The 16059-nt window shown below is 48.7% G+C and overlaps 1 protein-coding gene across 2 annotated transcripts in view; it reads left to right on the top strand.

Annotated features, from left to right (window-relative positions):
* Positions 1-16059, top strand: part of SCARF1 (scavenger receptor class F member 1) — an 82950-nt gene that overhangs the window by 18196 nt on the left and 48695 nt on the right. The gene's annotated exons all lie outside the window — the stretch shown is intronic.

The raw sequence follows: 16059 nt of genomic DNA, 5'->3' as shown, positions 1-16059 counted from the left end.
ATCTGCTGTTATTTAAACTCTCGAAAACCCTTTTAATTGCCTCCCAGACTGAAAACTTCTCACCAAATGGATCCTGTCGACACAAAATGGGTCCAAGATCAGCTATCAGCTACTAGATAGGCATATGTTAGAAATGGTCGTACAGTGCACCTCACATCTATCTCTTATCCAACTATCTATCTAATATCTATCTCTCTCATGTCCAGCAGATGACTGGTCCACCAGAGGATCCTCTAGTTCAGTGATGGTGAACCTTTTTAAGACCGAGTGCCCAAACTGCAACCCAAAACCCACTTATTTATCGTAAAGTGCCAACACGGCAATTTACCCTGAATACAACAGTCTAATATAGTATATCTTCCATGTACTTTATCATTTAGCTATAATAGCTTAATATCCTACATTCAGTGTGCTGCCTTTGCTGTTCGTAGTGCTCCCTGCACTAATGAATGGCAGGAAAAGTCTAAGGCATATTGGTACACTATAGACTTTTTCCAGGGTGTGGGTGCCCACAGAGAGGGCTCTGAGTGCCACCTCTGGCACCCGTGCCATAGGTTCACCAACACTGCTCTAGTTGGCCAAGGCTCTGATACCAGTCAGCTACTAGGGGCTATTTCTTTGAATCAAAGCATGTTATACTTATTAAAGGGGTTCTGCAGTTTGTTTTAACTGATGATCTATCCTCTGGAAATGTGGCACCAAAATTATATATTTTTTTTCTGGCAGTTAAAGCGGTTGTCCTATGAATAATATTTTATGGGTGTCGGACCCCTGCCGATCAGATGCTGATGATCTATCCAGAGGATAGATCATCAGTTAAAACAAACCGCAGAACCCCTTTAATGAAACAGGGCTTAGTACCTGAGAATAATTTCCACTGCTGGACACAAGGAACCCCAATACAACTCTGTATACATAATGCACTATATAAGGCTACTTTCACACTAGCGTTCATGGGTCCGTTCGTGAGCTCCGTTTGAAGGAGCTCACGAGCAGACCCGAACGCCTCCGTCCAGCCCTGATGCAGTCTGAATGGAGCGGATCCGCTCAGACTGCATCAGTCTGGCGGCGTTCAGCCTCCGCTCCGCTCGCCTCTGCACGGACAGGCGGACAGCTGAACGCTGCTTGCAGCGTTCAGCTGTCCGCCTGGCCGTGCGGAGGCGAGCGTATCCGTTCAGACTTACAATGTAAGTCAATGGGAACGGATCCGCTTGAAGATGTCACCATATGGCTCAATCTTCAAGCGGATCCGTCCCCCATTGACTTTACATTGAAAGTCTGAACGGATCCGCTCAGGCTACTTTCGCACTTAGAATTTTTTCTAAGTTATTAATGCAGACGGATCCATACTGAACGGAGCCTCCGTCTGCATTAATATGATCGGATCCGTTTAGAACGGATCCGATCAAGCGCAAGTGTGAAAGTAGCCTAATGTAAATGTATACAACATATTATGTAATTGAGTGTATTATAACTCTTTGTTGGGAACCACATAGGTATCCTGAGATCTACTGATCAGTTATTTTTTCATTGTTGGCTTGGAGACCTTTGGGATTATATCACATATTAAGCATAAGGTCTTTAGGTATGTAGTGGAAGACCATGCAGAAATAGCCGTGCTCTGCAGACCTCATGGGCAGAAGCAGGCAGGGGAGAGTTGGTGCAGCTGCTGCAGAGGACCTTTCATGGTATTATGGGTTACAAACTGGTATGCTTACCAGATACGGCGGCCCCTACAGATGCCAGCACCTCATATGTTAATTTAGAGTATCGGAACAAATATAAGGAGACGACTGGGTTTCTCAATGGGCATCTCCTTCTCCCTGGCTGTAACGTAGGAGAAAAAAACTGCTCACCTTCTCCCTGTACTGATACTCTAAATTAACATATCAGGCGCCAAAACAGCGGGGGACACAGCGCCGGAACGGAGGGGTATGTTAGAGAAAAAAAAAGGAGCTGGCATCTGTAGGGGCTGCCCTATCTGGTAAGCATACCAGTCTGTAACCCATAATCCCATGACAGGCCCTGTCAGAACTAACTAGGTAAGTGGAGGTGACTGGTAGTGGAAATAAGGGTACAACACCTTAGGGAATAGGTAGGCATCTAAATCGAAATGCCACAGAGGAGCTGAGGGATAAGCTGCTTAGTCTGTGCATCATGGAAGAAGCCAAGGCCTGAATAAAAGACAGGCCTGTAACGAAGATCGACCTGTAAGCAACACTGTGTGAAAGACTGTGTGCAGCGTGGAAGGAATGTCGCAATAGATACGAGTCTGCTCATTGGTTGTGAAGTCAGAGATAACACACCCTGGGACTGCCTGTCAGAAAAGTTGGGGAAGATGTACCAAAACTGGTGTACAGCAAAACTGACTTAGTTGCCCATAGCAACCAATCAGACCCCACCTTTCATTTTGCACAGGAGCTCTGAAAAATGAAAGGTAGATTCTGATTGGTCACTATGGGCAACTATACCAGTTTTCTTCACATCTCCCTAAACTCTCCCCCTGTTCAGATTGTGTGGTACTGTGCTGTGGTGAAAACTGCAGATACAGACATCTACAATGCTGCCATTCTGAAGGGACCAATGAGAACATGACAATGCCCAGGGAGTTGGGTGCAACTCAAGTCAGAGGGAAATTGAGCTGTTACAGTGATATACAGTGATATACTTGTCCATGTGGCACCAAAATGTTTTTTTTTTTTTTCTGTCAGTTAAAGCGGTTGTCCTATAAATAATATTTTACAGTTTTCAAACCAGCACCTGGATCTGACTTTTGTAACTGCATGAATTAAAAAAATGAGTATAGACAACTAAGTAATTCAGTAAAATGCATCTGTACAGCTCCACCTGCTGTCTGTTTTTTTTCTTATATTTTTTTGTCCGGCTCACTGATATGGCCGCACATGCTCAGTTTCATCCTTCAACTGCCTCCTGAGCTGTGATAGGGAGAGCTGAGACACGCCCCCTGAGCTGCAGCAGAAAGACACCCCCCCTGAGCTGTCAGCCTGATATAAATCTAGCAGAGCAATGAATGGGGAGATCTCTGGATCCATGTGAGGTACAGGGCTGGTGCTAGCTTTGTTAGAAAGAGACGGTCATGTACTACACTGAACAAAAATATAAACGCAACACTTTCGGTTTTTCTCCCATTTTTCATGAGCTAAACTCAAAGATCTGAAACATTTTCTACATACACAAAAGACCCATTACTCTCAAATATTGTTCACAAATCTGTCTAAATCTGTGTTAGTGAGCACTTCTCCTTTGCCGAGATAATCCATCTCACCTCACAGGTGTGGCATATCAAGGTGCTGATTAGACAGCATGAATATTGCACAGGTGTGCCTTAGACTGCCCACAATAAAAAGCCACTCTTAATATGCTCAGTTTTGCCTTACTGGGGAAGGGGGGTCAGAAAGCCAGTCAGTATCTGGTGTGGCCACCATTTGCCTCACATAAGTGCAACACATCTCCGTCGCACATCAGGTTGTTGATTGCGGCCTGTGTATGTATAGGTCCACTCCTCTTCAATAACTGTGCGAAGTTGCAGAATATTGGCAGGAACTGGAACACTCTGTCGTATACGCCGATCCAGAGCATCCCAAACATGCTAATGGGTGACATGTCTGGTGAGTATGCTGGCCATGCAAGAACTGGGATGTTTTCAGCTTCCAGGAATTGTGTACAGATCCTTGCAAAAAGGGGCCGTTCATGGGTGGCAGAGTACACATTTTCTGAAACCGTATAACCTTAATTAATAGATAATTAAAACACGAGACAATTCAGTGTGGAATAAATAGGCAGTGTTGCTTTATTTGGGGTTTTACCAAGTTATCATACCAATTTATCAAAATACAGAATTAATAAATATCAATAAATAATCCAACCATAAAATATAAATAATTGAATAAATACTTAAATCTCATTAACTTATGGACCATTAAGTCCACCCAGCACGAGCTGGGTGACCGATCACCCCCAAACTTGCAACACGACATTAGAAAATGGGAGGGAGGGCGGAGCGCTGCTCCTTGAAGGGTGCTCCACTGGAACTGACAGCTGGATACCTGTGCGCTGTCACCTTTATTCACCTGGATTCCCGCTCAAATTGACAGCTGCCAATCAGCTGTCCAGCATTTCCCGCTTTCAGAACAGCTGGCCAATCCTGACAGCTGATCAAAGCGTCCCGTTACCAGGCAGATCACTAGGGGAACCAGCCAAAACCGGATTCCTGATGTCATGGAACCATGAACCAGACGTACAACAAGAGATAAGTGGAAATAAGAAGGCTTTATTGAAAATCAAGCTGTAAGCAAAAGTCCAAACGGATGGCTAAACCGAAGCAGGGTCTTGCGTAGACAGAGGTCAGGAACCAGAAGGGTAGTCAGACGAAGCCTGGATCAGGAACCAGCAGGGTAGTCAGACGAAGCCAGGATCAGGAACCAACGGGGTAGTCAGACGAGGCCAGGATCAGGAACCAGAAGCAGCAGCAGTCTTAGAAGCATGTGAACACAGGAGGACCAAGCAAGGAACTGAAGCCACAGGCCTCCTATATATATGAGCTAGGCATCCAGCTCCTCCCAGTGGGAAGAAGCCGCAGGGTGGGAGGCTACAAGAAACCCAGAAACCAAGATGGCCGCCAGCACATGTCAAACGAAGGAGAACAGTAAGAAGGTAAGACCATGACAGTACCTCCCCCTCAAGGGCCCCTCCTCCGCGGAGTAAGGAACGGTTTCTGAGGGAAGCGTGCGTGGAAGGCTCGGAGCAAAGCAGGAGCATGGACATCTGCGGAGGGAACCCAGGAACGCTCCTCTGGACCATAACCACGCCAATGGACCAAAAACTGCAACCGACCGCGGACCAGGCGTGAGTCCAGGATATTGCTCACCTCATATTCCTCACGATTGCCCACTTGGACCGGACGGGGCCGAGGAACCGAGGAAGTGAAACGATTACACACCAATGGCTTCAACAGGGAGACATGAAACACGTTGGAGATCCGCATGCCAGGAGGAAGCGCAAGGGCATAGGCTACCGGGTTTACCCTGCGAAGCACTCGGAAGGGACCAACAAAGCGAGGCGCCAGCTTGGGAGTGGGCACTCGAAGTTTGAGGTTGCGGGTGGACAACCATACACGGTCTCCGACCTGGTAGGAAGGAGCGGGCGCTCGTCTGCGATCAGCCTGGAGTCTCTGGCGCTGCGCAGAGACCTCAAGGGACCTCTGGATCTGTACCCAAGAAGCACGTAGGACGGAAAGGTGATCCTCCACAGCCGGAATATCCTGGGGAGAGAATACCTCCGGTAACACGGCAGGTTGGAACCCATAATTGGCCATGAAGGGAGACGTCCCAGAGGAAGAGTTCACCGCCGTGTTCCTGGCAAACTCAGCCCAAGGCAGGAGGTCAACCCAATTGTCTTGGTGATCGGAGACATAGCAACGAAGGAATTGCTCCAAGGCCTGATTGGATCGTTCTGCGGCCCCATTGGACTGAGGGTGGTAGGCCGAGGAGAAAGAGAGATGAATCCCCAACTGGGAGCAAAAGGCGCGCCAGAACCTGGACACAAACTGACTCCCCCGATCCGACACAATCTCCTTGGGCAAACCGTGCAACCGGAAGACCTCCCTGGCGAAAATCGTGGCCAACTCTTGTGCAGAGGGTAACTTCTTGAGAGGAACACAGTGGCACATTTTGGAAAACCGATCCACAATCATGAGAATGACCGTATGGCCTCGGGATGCAGGGAGGTCCACAATGAAATCCATCCCCAGGTGTGACCATGGGCGCTCCCCGGTGGCTATGGGTTGCAAAAGGCCCAACGGAAGGTGCCGAGGGGACTTACTCTGGGCACAAACGGAGCATGCCGCTACATATGCGGCGATGTCGGAACGTAGAGAAGGCCACCAGAACAGAAGTGAAACAGCCCAGGACAGCTGATTCTTTCCAGGATGCCCCGCGGCCTTGGAGTTATGGTAGGTTCGCAACAACCGAGTGCGCAACTCCTCAGGCACAAAACACCTGCCGTTGGGTCTCCCAGAGGGAGCACCAGATTGAGCCGCCAAAATCTGCTCACCCAGGGGAGAGGTCAGGCTGGTGCGAATGGCGGCCAGGATCTGATTCGGAGGTATGACCGAAGTCGGAATCGACTCCTCCCCGGACAGCTCGGAGTACTGCCGTGATAAGGCATCCGCTCTGATGTTCTTGGAACCGGGTAGGTAGGAGACCACGTAATTAAAACGTGACAAGAACAGAGCCCATCTGGCCTGACGTGGTGTCAATCTCTTGGCCTCAGAAAGGTAGGTCAGATTCTTGTGGTCCGTCAGGATGAGAACCGGAACCACCGAACCCTCGAGCAAGTGCCTCCATTCTTTAAGGGCCTGCACGATGGCCAATAACTCCCTGTCACCAATCTGATAGTTGCACTCCGCGGAAGACAGTTTCCGGGAGTAAAACCCACAAGGAAGCAGAGGACCCTCTGGTGTTCTACGCTGAGACAGAAGGGCGCCTACTCCCGTCTCAGACGCGTCCACCTCGAGGACAAAGGGCAACCCAGGGTTGGGATGCGACAGAATCGGAGCCGACACAAAGGCGGACTTTAGAGCCTCAAAAGCTCGGATGGCCTCGAGCGGCCAGACCTGGAAATTACTGCCCTTCCTGGTCAGATCCGTGAGAGGCTTGGCTAGCATAGAAAAGTCCCTGATGAACTTCCGATAATAATTGGCGAAGCCCAAAAAGCGCTGCAGGGCACGGAGACCACTGGGCTGGGGCCACTGTAAGACAGCCGAAACCTTCTCAGGATCCATGGAGAACCCCTCAGCGGAAATGATGTAACCTAAGAAGGTTACCTGGGATCGGTGAAATTCGCATTTCTCAAGCTTACCGAACAGCCTGTTCTCTCGTAACCGTTGCAACACTCGTCTGACATCCATAATGTGGGCCTCCATGGATTCAGAATATACCAAGATGTCATCCAAATAGACCACCACACACTGCTGCAACAGGTCACGGAAAACATCGTTGATGAATTCCTGGAAGACTGCGGGCGCATTGCACAACCCAAAGGGCATAACCAAGGATTCATAATGACCGGTCCTGGTGTTAAACGCGGTCTTCCACTCATCGCCCGCCTTGATCCTTACCAGGTTATATGCCGCCCTCAGGTCGAGTTTGGTAAAGACCGTGGCCCCTTTGAGGCGATCGAACAGCTCGGAAATCAAGGGTATCGGGTAAGCGTTCTTGATCGTGATGCGATTGAGACCCCTGTAATCGATGCAAGGCCTCAACTCACCGCCCTTCTTTTTCACAAAGAAAAATCCAGCCACTGCCGGGGACGAGGATTTGCGAATGTGTCCGCGTGAAAGCGCCTCCCTCACGTACTCCTCCATGGCCTCATTCTCCGCTACCGACAGTGGATAGACTTTGCCACGAGGAGGAACGGCACCAGATTGTAACTCTATGGCACAATCGTATGGGCGGTGCGGAGGTAGGGCAACCGCGCGCACCTTATCGAATACATCCCGGTACTCTTCGTATTCAGGAGGCAACAGAGAGTCCGAGGAAGTACACAGCAACTTGACAGGCCCATGGATGCAACTAGCCCCACACTGCGGTGACCACGAGAGGATCTCGGCCGATCTCCAATTGAAAGTCGGATTATGCTTCTGGAGCCAGGGGTACCCCAAGACCACCGAGTAGTGTGGAGACGAAATCACCTGGAGACAGACCGACTCTCTGTGAACGGCACCAATGGCTATCCCCACTGGAAGGGTCTCATGAGTCACGTGTGGCGGCAGAAGGGGTCTGCCGTCTATCGCCTCAAGAGCCAGTGGGGAACCTCGAGGCTGCAGAGGAATGGAATTGGCGGCAGCGAACACACTATCAATGAACAAACCACCAGCACCAGAGTCCACCAACGCCTGGGTTGTCACCGAGCCCCCGACAACAGTGATCAGTGGTTTGTCAACACGGGAAACCAGGGACGAGGAGACTCCACCCAAGATCTGCCCCCGACAGGATCTCAGGTGCGAGGGTTTCCCGGACGGTTCGGACATGCCAACCGAAAATGCCCACCGAGACCACAGTACATGCATCGGCCCTCGCGTCTCCGGAGTACCCTCTCCCCCTCGGACAGGTGAGCAAACCCCAGCTGCATGGGTTCACCCCCAGACGAGTCATCCCCAGGAGGTGTGGGAGGAGAGGGAGGCACGGGTGGGACAGCAAACGTAGGCGCCAATCTGTTAGAAGACCTCTGCAGGCTCTCCTTAAAGGAAGGTCTCTCCCTGAGTCTGGTGTCAATCAAAATCAGGAAAGAAATAAGAGACTCGAGCTCCACTGGTAGGTCCTTAGCTGCAACCTCATCCTTCAAGGCATCCGAGAGACCATGAGAGAAAGCAGCGACCAGAGCCTCATTATTCCAGCCCACCTCTGCTGCCAGGGTACGAAACTCAATGGCGTATTCAGCTACGGATCGTGAACCCTGTCTGATGGACATAAGGAGCTTCGCAGCAGAGGCAGCACGAGCCGGCACATCGAATACCTTCCGAAGAGAAGCAACAAAACCGGAAAACTCGGCAACCACCGGATTGTTGTTCTCCCATAAAGGGCTGGCCCAGGCCAAGGCCTTGTCCGAGAGCAGCGAGATCAAGAAGCCCACCTTTGATCTCTCAGTAGGAAAGGCATGTGGCAGCAACTCGAAATAAATGCCCACCTGGTTAAGGAAACCTCGGCACTGAGTTGGCTCTCCCCCAAAGCGCTGTGGAAGGGGGGCAGAACCGGTCATACCCCGAGACACCGCAGGCGCAGCAACAGGTGTCGGGGTAGACTCTGGCGCAACAACCGGAGCGGCAGTAGGAGCGGGCCCAGGAGCGACAACCGACCCATCGGCAACGGAAGCGAAATGAGCCGTGCGTTCAAGCAGGGTTTGCAACGCCACAGCGAACCGACCCAACAGGTGATCCTGCTGATCAAGTCTGGCAACCAGCGTAGGTAGCGAGGATGGCCCTGTACCGTCAAAATTCATGGCTTGGTCCTAATGTCATGGAACCATGAACCAGACGTACAACAAGAGATAAGTGGAAATAAGAAGGCTTTATTGAAAATCAAGCTGTAAGCAAAAGTCCAAACGGATGGCTAAACCGAAGCAGGGTCTTGCGTAGACAGAGGTCAGGAACCAGAAGGGTAGTCAGACGAAGCCTGGATCAGGAACCAGCAGGGTAGTCAGACGAAGCCAGGATCAGGAACCAACGGGGTAGTCAGACGAGGCCAGGATCAGGAACCAGAAGCAGCAGCAGTCTTAGAAGCATGTGAACACAGGAGGACCAAGCAAGGAACTGAAGCCACAGGCCTCCTATATATATGAGCTAGGCATCCAGCTCCTCCCAGTGGGAAGGAGAAGCCGCAGGGTGGGAGGCTACAAGAAACCCAGAAACCAAGATGGCCGCCAGCACATGTCAAACGAAGGAGAACAGTAAGAAGGTAAGACCATGACACCTGTCAGCAAAACCCTATAATTGAAATAAGAAAAAAGGGGGGGGGGGGGATGGGGAGAGAAATCCTACAAACCAACATCAATAATCAAAAACCCATATATTGCCTCAAATAAAACTAGTGCCCCTGCCACCATGTGTCCCCCAAGCTATACGCTCTGGGGGGGCCCCTCATGGGTGGAAGAGTACACATTTTCTGAAACCGTATAACCTTAATTAATAGATAATTAAAACACGAGACAATTCAGTGTGGAATAAATAGGCCGTGTTGCTTTATTTGGGGTTTTACCAAGTTATCATACCAATTTATCAAAATACCGAATTAATAAATATCAATAAATAATCCAACCATAAAATATAAATAATTGAATAAATACTTAAATCTCATTAACTTATGGACCATTAGGTCCACCATTAAGTCACCCCACAAGCCAATGCCTAACAGGCATGCCCCCCCCCCCCCCCCAAACAAGCAACACAGACCAACTTCTATACTGCTTTGCAGCCCAAGATTGAAAATGTCCAGACCGATATCTGATAGATGCACATTATCATATCTGAACAACCCTGGGACGAAACCCTCTAAATCAATGTGACGGTAGCTCTGACCCCCAATTGATGGCATGAACTTACATATAGCTCTATTAACTCTTATCCTTATTTTTTCTAATTTCCGTTGTTCAGTACCAGCCCAAACCATCCTTTGAACAATTTCGGAGAAAATCAAGAATGTATCGGGAAATATGCCTTTAATTAAGGCTAAGTCCTGCTTCATTCTTGATAACAAATCTACCGTCTTGACCCTCCCAACATCATTGCCACCTAAATGAAAGACAATAATGTTAGGCAAAGGCCATTTTGAACATAACTTCTGCATTACAGTAATTAAGTCATTCCACTGTAAACCCCGTACACCAAACCATAAAACTAAACATTTTTTAACATCCAATGAGAGATTTTCCGTGTACTGCCTCTTCAAAGCTCTCTTCCGAGCCCAATAAATAAAAGAATGTCCCACTAACCAAATAACCATACGAGAACCTGCAAAACAAGATATTTTTTAGAACGATAATAATTGTGGTCTAACATATAATTTAAACCTATTAGAAGCCCATCTACCAATTCTCTTTATGACTGCATCCTCAAGGCCAAAATTTACAGCCTCAGTGGCAGCCCCTATACGGAATGAATGCGAGAATAAATGTAAATGATCCATCTTGATTGCCTTCAAGCATTTCTTAAAAATGGAATTAAATAGAAATTTCGTCAATGGACTGTGATCTTCATGGATTAAGAAAGCCCCATTAACTTTAGGCCGAACTTCCAACCACGAAGACACTGTACCAACAGGACAAAGCGGAAGATTGAACCATTTGTTTAGTGTGATTATCTGACCACGACCCATTTGATCAGTTTTAGACTTACTAATTCTGATCCTAACATTCTCTTGACCCAAGGATACGTCAGAAAGGAGCAGACTCGGAACCGCTCTTTTTGATTCAGCCACTAACTCGCCTATCCTAAAGTGTCACGACCCTTGGTCATGGTCGTGACTCTTTGAGCCGCATGCAGTTGCCCGTGGTTTAGTGTTGTGTCAACCGCAGCTGGGGGCACTTAGTAGGTTGCCTCAGGTGCGGTTGCCGCGGACAACAGGCATGCGTGCGGTTGCCTTTTGGCAACGTGTATTGTGTGTACTTCCCCTTTAAGTTGGTGTTTTCCCTTTCCTGTGGTGTTGGAAGGGTTAATTCTCTTCTCAGTGTGTGTGATGTCACTGGGTGTGTTCTGACCGGTGGGTGTGGCCAATTAGGCCTATAAAGCCTGTGTCTCTGACTTGGCTCAGTAGGTTGCTTTCAGCCAGGCATAGCTGGAGCAGCCTCCTGTATTTTACCATCTACCAGTGGGGGCCTCCCTTCTGGTCATAAATCTTTGTTACCTTGTCTGATGTTATGTTTTATGTGTATGTGGTTGCTGGTTTGTTGCACCTTATGGTTTCCTGGTTTCCCGTGTGATGTATGGTGTGTGCTGTTGTCATTACTGTTGTTGTGGACAAACAGCACTTTTGCATGGGTTCCAGGCTGTGTGTCTGTGGCAGGTAGGTGAGGTTGTAGTTTCCACGTACCTGCCACTGCCATAAGTTGTATTGGATTCCCCTTAATTACAGCTTGGCCATTCTGGGAATCCTGCTCCTCCCTGTCTTGGAGGAGTGGGTTGTCCTACTCTGTCACCTAGGTCAGGGCCGACTTGAGGGCTTGTAGGGACTTTAGGTTCCGGCGTATGAGCCCTCCTACCATCAAGGTCGGCTCATACTGACAGTATGACCAGAATGGCACCTAACCTGGTTTCCCTCGAAAGAGGGTGTAGCATGCATTGCCATAGGCCGATGGGGTGCATGCGCGTTCTCCGGAGGGAGAGCGTTATGGGGTTCACCGTTAACGGCGCGGTTGGTGGCTTTTCCCCGGCACCTTGCTAACCGTGTCTGTGTTGGTGACCCCTCGTCCCTCTCAGGGTTCCTATCTCTGGTCGTCTGCTGGCAGCATTCCTTTGGTGTTCCGGCAGGTGTGCTGGTTGGGGAGTGTCTGCTGGCAGCGACCTGGAGTAGGAACGTCCTCCTGAGTTGGACGCGGTGTCCAGTGTCACTCCTCCAGACTGCTTTGTTGGCTGGCGACCTGGGACTGTTGTGTACGGTCCAGGTCTGTTGGCGGCAGTTCTGGGGGGAGATACGGGCATCTGTCTGGCAGTGCCTCCAGTTGTTCTCTCTTCCAGTCTGCTTTGTTGGCTGGCGACCTGGGACTGTTGTGTACGGTCCAGGTTTGTTGGCGGCAGCTCTGGAGGGAGACACTGGTGGTTATCAGGCATTGCCCCTCCCCCCTCCCTGTTGTTTGGTCCCACCAGCTTCCCTTTTCGGTTGGGGGGGGCTTTGAGGGGAGGGAGTGTCACGACCCTTGGTCATGGTCGTGACTCTTTGAGCCGCATGCAGTTGCCCGTGGTTTAGTTGTAGTAGGTGAGGTTGTAGTTTCCACGTACCTGACACTGCCATAAGTTGTATTGGATTCCCCTTAATTACAGCTTGGCCATTCTGGGACTCCTGCTCCTCCCTGTCTTGGAGGAGTGGGTTGTCCTACTCTGTCACCTAGGTCAGGGCCGACTTGAGGGCTTGTAGGGACTTTAGGTTCCGGCGTATGAGCCCTCCTACCATCAAGGTCGGCTCATACTGACAGGAGACAGGGTCAGCGTTAGGGACGCAATAGGAGGTGACCTGCTCCCTAATGCTGTGGTCCTGGCCTTGCAGCGACCAAACATCTTCGGGTACCGCACGGCTGAGGGTTTCCCCCACCCCTCAGCCGTGACATAAAGGCTCCAAAAAAGGCGAGAGTAAAAGCATTTTTAAATAATGATGCTTCAAACATATTCTTTGTAACCGTACTTAGCACATTGACTAGCTTTAATAGAAGGCTTAGAGATATTGGACATCGCTTATCCTTCTTTTGATTGCTCCTCTTTACACCCCTCAAGACCTGCTTAATAATAAAAGAATTTGCTAAACATGGCTGACCGTACAATTTTTGAAAAAAGGAAACTCCCGCAACTGTCTTTGAAAAGGAGCAATCATCCTCTAACATAGATGAAATGAAGGCTAAACCTTCATTCTCAGTGCTGACATTCCTCGTCCCACCTTCCCTTTGATTAAAAGAAAGCCACCTATTCCATGCAGATGAATAAGCATCCCATGTTCTAGGTGCCAGAGACCTTTGGAGACTTTTAATTATTAGATCATGACTAGATCCCACAGATGCTCTGGGCACAGAAATCCTTCCAAGTCTGCTTCTGGCGCGAGCTCCTGGAATCTTTTCCACTGAAATCGAGATAATGCATCTGCAATGTCATTCTTTTTACCTGGAATGTATTTAGCCTTCAACCAAATGTTAAACTTCATACAGCATAATACTAAATGTCTCAATAAACGCACCGTTCTCTCACACTTTGAGGATAACGTATTCACCGCAAAAACAACCCCTTGATTATCCGTGAACAAAAGAATCCGCCTATTACTAAAATATGAACCCCATATAACAATAGCTACAACTACCGGGAATAACTCCAATAAAACTAAATTCGATACAAACTTATTTACAATCCAAGACTCAGGCCATGCCCCAGCGCTCCACTTATTATTCCAAAAGGCCCCAAAACCTACACTACCCGCTGCATCTGTAAACAATTGTAACGCATCTGAATCAACAAACTCTTCCTGAAAACAAATTATACCATTAAAATTCCTCAAAAATTCTAACCACAACAATAAATCGTCCTTTAAAGGTCTAGAGAGTCTAATGTGTGCCTTAGGGGACTTTAAACCTCTTGTGGCAAAGTATAACCGCTTCGAAAATACTCTCCCCATAGGAATTATCCTACAAGAAAAATTTAAAGAACCCAAAAGGGATTGAAGCTCCCTCAACGTACATTTATCTTTTGCCAATAACCTTGAAATACACAATCTAAGATCAAGCAACTTCTTCTCAGGCAAACGAAATTCCATTCTAACGCTGTCCAGCTCAATACCCAAAAATTCTAAACAGCAGCACAGGTATATAGTCTTTTTTTGAGCTATTGGAATGCCAAATTTCAAACACATGCTTAGAAAACCCTGCAATAACTGCTCACAACACACTGAGCTAGCAATGCTCTATGACCGTACCTCCTCAACAAGTCTACCGCCTCATCAAAGGAGGCATACGAAACAGCCGCCTCTTCCTTGGCAATTTCGTCATTCAAAGAAGAATCCTTGGGATACGATAAGTGGTGTATCAACCTAAATTCCCCCAGATTCTTCTTTGGGACTACACCCAGAGGGGATAATCTGAAATGGACCCGCTAACCTACCGTACTCTAATTCTTTACTAATCTTATCTCTAACTACCTCAGGAAAAACATAAACAGACTTCAAATTATCAACAAATATACAACCAGAACCTTTAAACTGCGGAATATCAAAACCAGATAAAAAAAAACGTTAAAAAGCAAACTAGCTTTCTTCCTGTCTGGGTACTTGTTTAGCCATGGAACCAACTCTATTAATCTCACTGGCGTCCATGCTTTTTGATAATTGCTCCTTGGTAGCAAGAAAGGAAGGCAGATTTTTCTTAAAACAACGTAATAAAAGATGATTGCCCCCACAAAGGGAGCATTCATGTTTATAGCGACAACTGGCAAGCCACTTGCAGGTGGATTCGTTAAAAGCGAAACAAACTCCCTTCCTAAGAGATTGATTCGCAGGAGTCTGCCTTTGCTGCACAGACCTCTGTGGCAGCATCAAATTGATCCACAAGCCTATGTCTTTAACACCGAAATTTAAGGACGGATGGATTGGCAGTTTTTGCCTAAACGTCTCATCATACTGGAACCATGCAATACCGCCAAAGTTCTTGTATGCTTCCAGTATGATATCGAGGTGCTGGAAAAGGCCCGAGCACTTCCCAGGATGCCTTTCTCCCAGCACCGCAGCATATATACAAAACGCCTGCAACCAATTGTTAAAAGATCTTGGCTGCAGGCGCTTTCTTACATCCTCACTTTTATCATCCTTTCTCTCCACATTTTGTTCCCTATTAGAAGGAAGCAAAGATAACAAATCTACAAATTCAAAGCTCCATATCTTCTCTTTGATCCCATTAGACAAATGGAAACCCAGAGGAGATACTTCACAGGGGAGAACCTCTTTTATACAGAGTTCTGGAACCCCTGAACCTTTCTCTAAAATGGGCAAGTTCTTTGACTGCGGCGCTGGCAGGGATGACCACACACCCGCAGCCGCAGTTGTAACCTTATTCTTTAAAAATTCAGCAAACAAAGAGTTAAGACCTGCAAGAAACTTTTCATTGTTAAACATGACATCAATGTTTGCATGCTCACCACTGGAATGGACCTCCTGCCTAGAACCGGACTGAGGAATCTTCATCCGGATCTTACCTGGATAATGGCCGGATACCTTAATTGGATGCTGCACGGATGTGCGAGCCTGTCCCCTGTCGCCCTCTTCATGCCCTGCTGCCAGGGGGCACTCGGTGCCATAGCTGCCTGCTGCTGCGGTGGAGCGCCGCCGGCAATTCCTAGGTGCCTTGCCGGCCGACGCTCTTTGATGACGTCGCCGGGCCGTGACGTCATCAGCGGCAGACGCCGCTTGCCGCCGGGCGCATGGTGATGGTCCGGCAGCGTTGACGTCTTCAGGGGGCGGGGTGCCGGCGCGCGCATGTCTTTTAGCTCTTTTGCTGCGCGGCGCCAACACCTCCGCTTCCCCACTGGCCACTTGAAGGACGGCTTCTTCATCTTCCCCCGGCTCCAGCGCGTCTTCTTCCTCTGGATTCGCCGCCTCTTCTCCGCCGCCAGGTACAGGCTGAGCGAGGCAGCGCCTCAGCCACTCTTCTCCTCCCGATGACTCCTCTCTCAGGATCAGGCTGCGAAGTAAGTCCTCCATCCCAGGTCTTGACAGGCGCTACTCCTTGAAGGGTGCTCCACTGGAACTGACAGCTGGCAGATTCCTGCTCAAATTGACAGCTGCCAATCAGCTGTCCAGCATT

Source organism: Bufo gargarizans, chromosome 3 (genome assembly GCF_014858855.1).
Source record: "Bufo gargarizans isolate SCDJY-AF-19 chromosome 3, ASM1485885v1, whole genome shotgun sequence".
Lineage (NCBI taxonomy): Eukaryota > Metazoa > Chordata > Amphibia > Anura > Bufonidae > Bufo > Bufo gargarizans.
The sequence above is the reverse complement of the archived record's forward strand: the minus strand, read 5'-3'. Positions and strand labels throughout refer to the sequence as shown.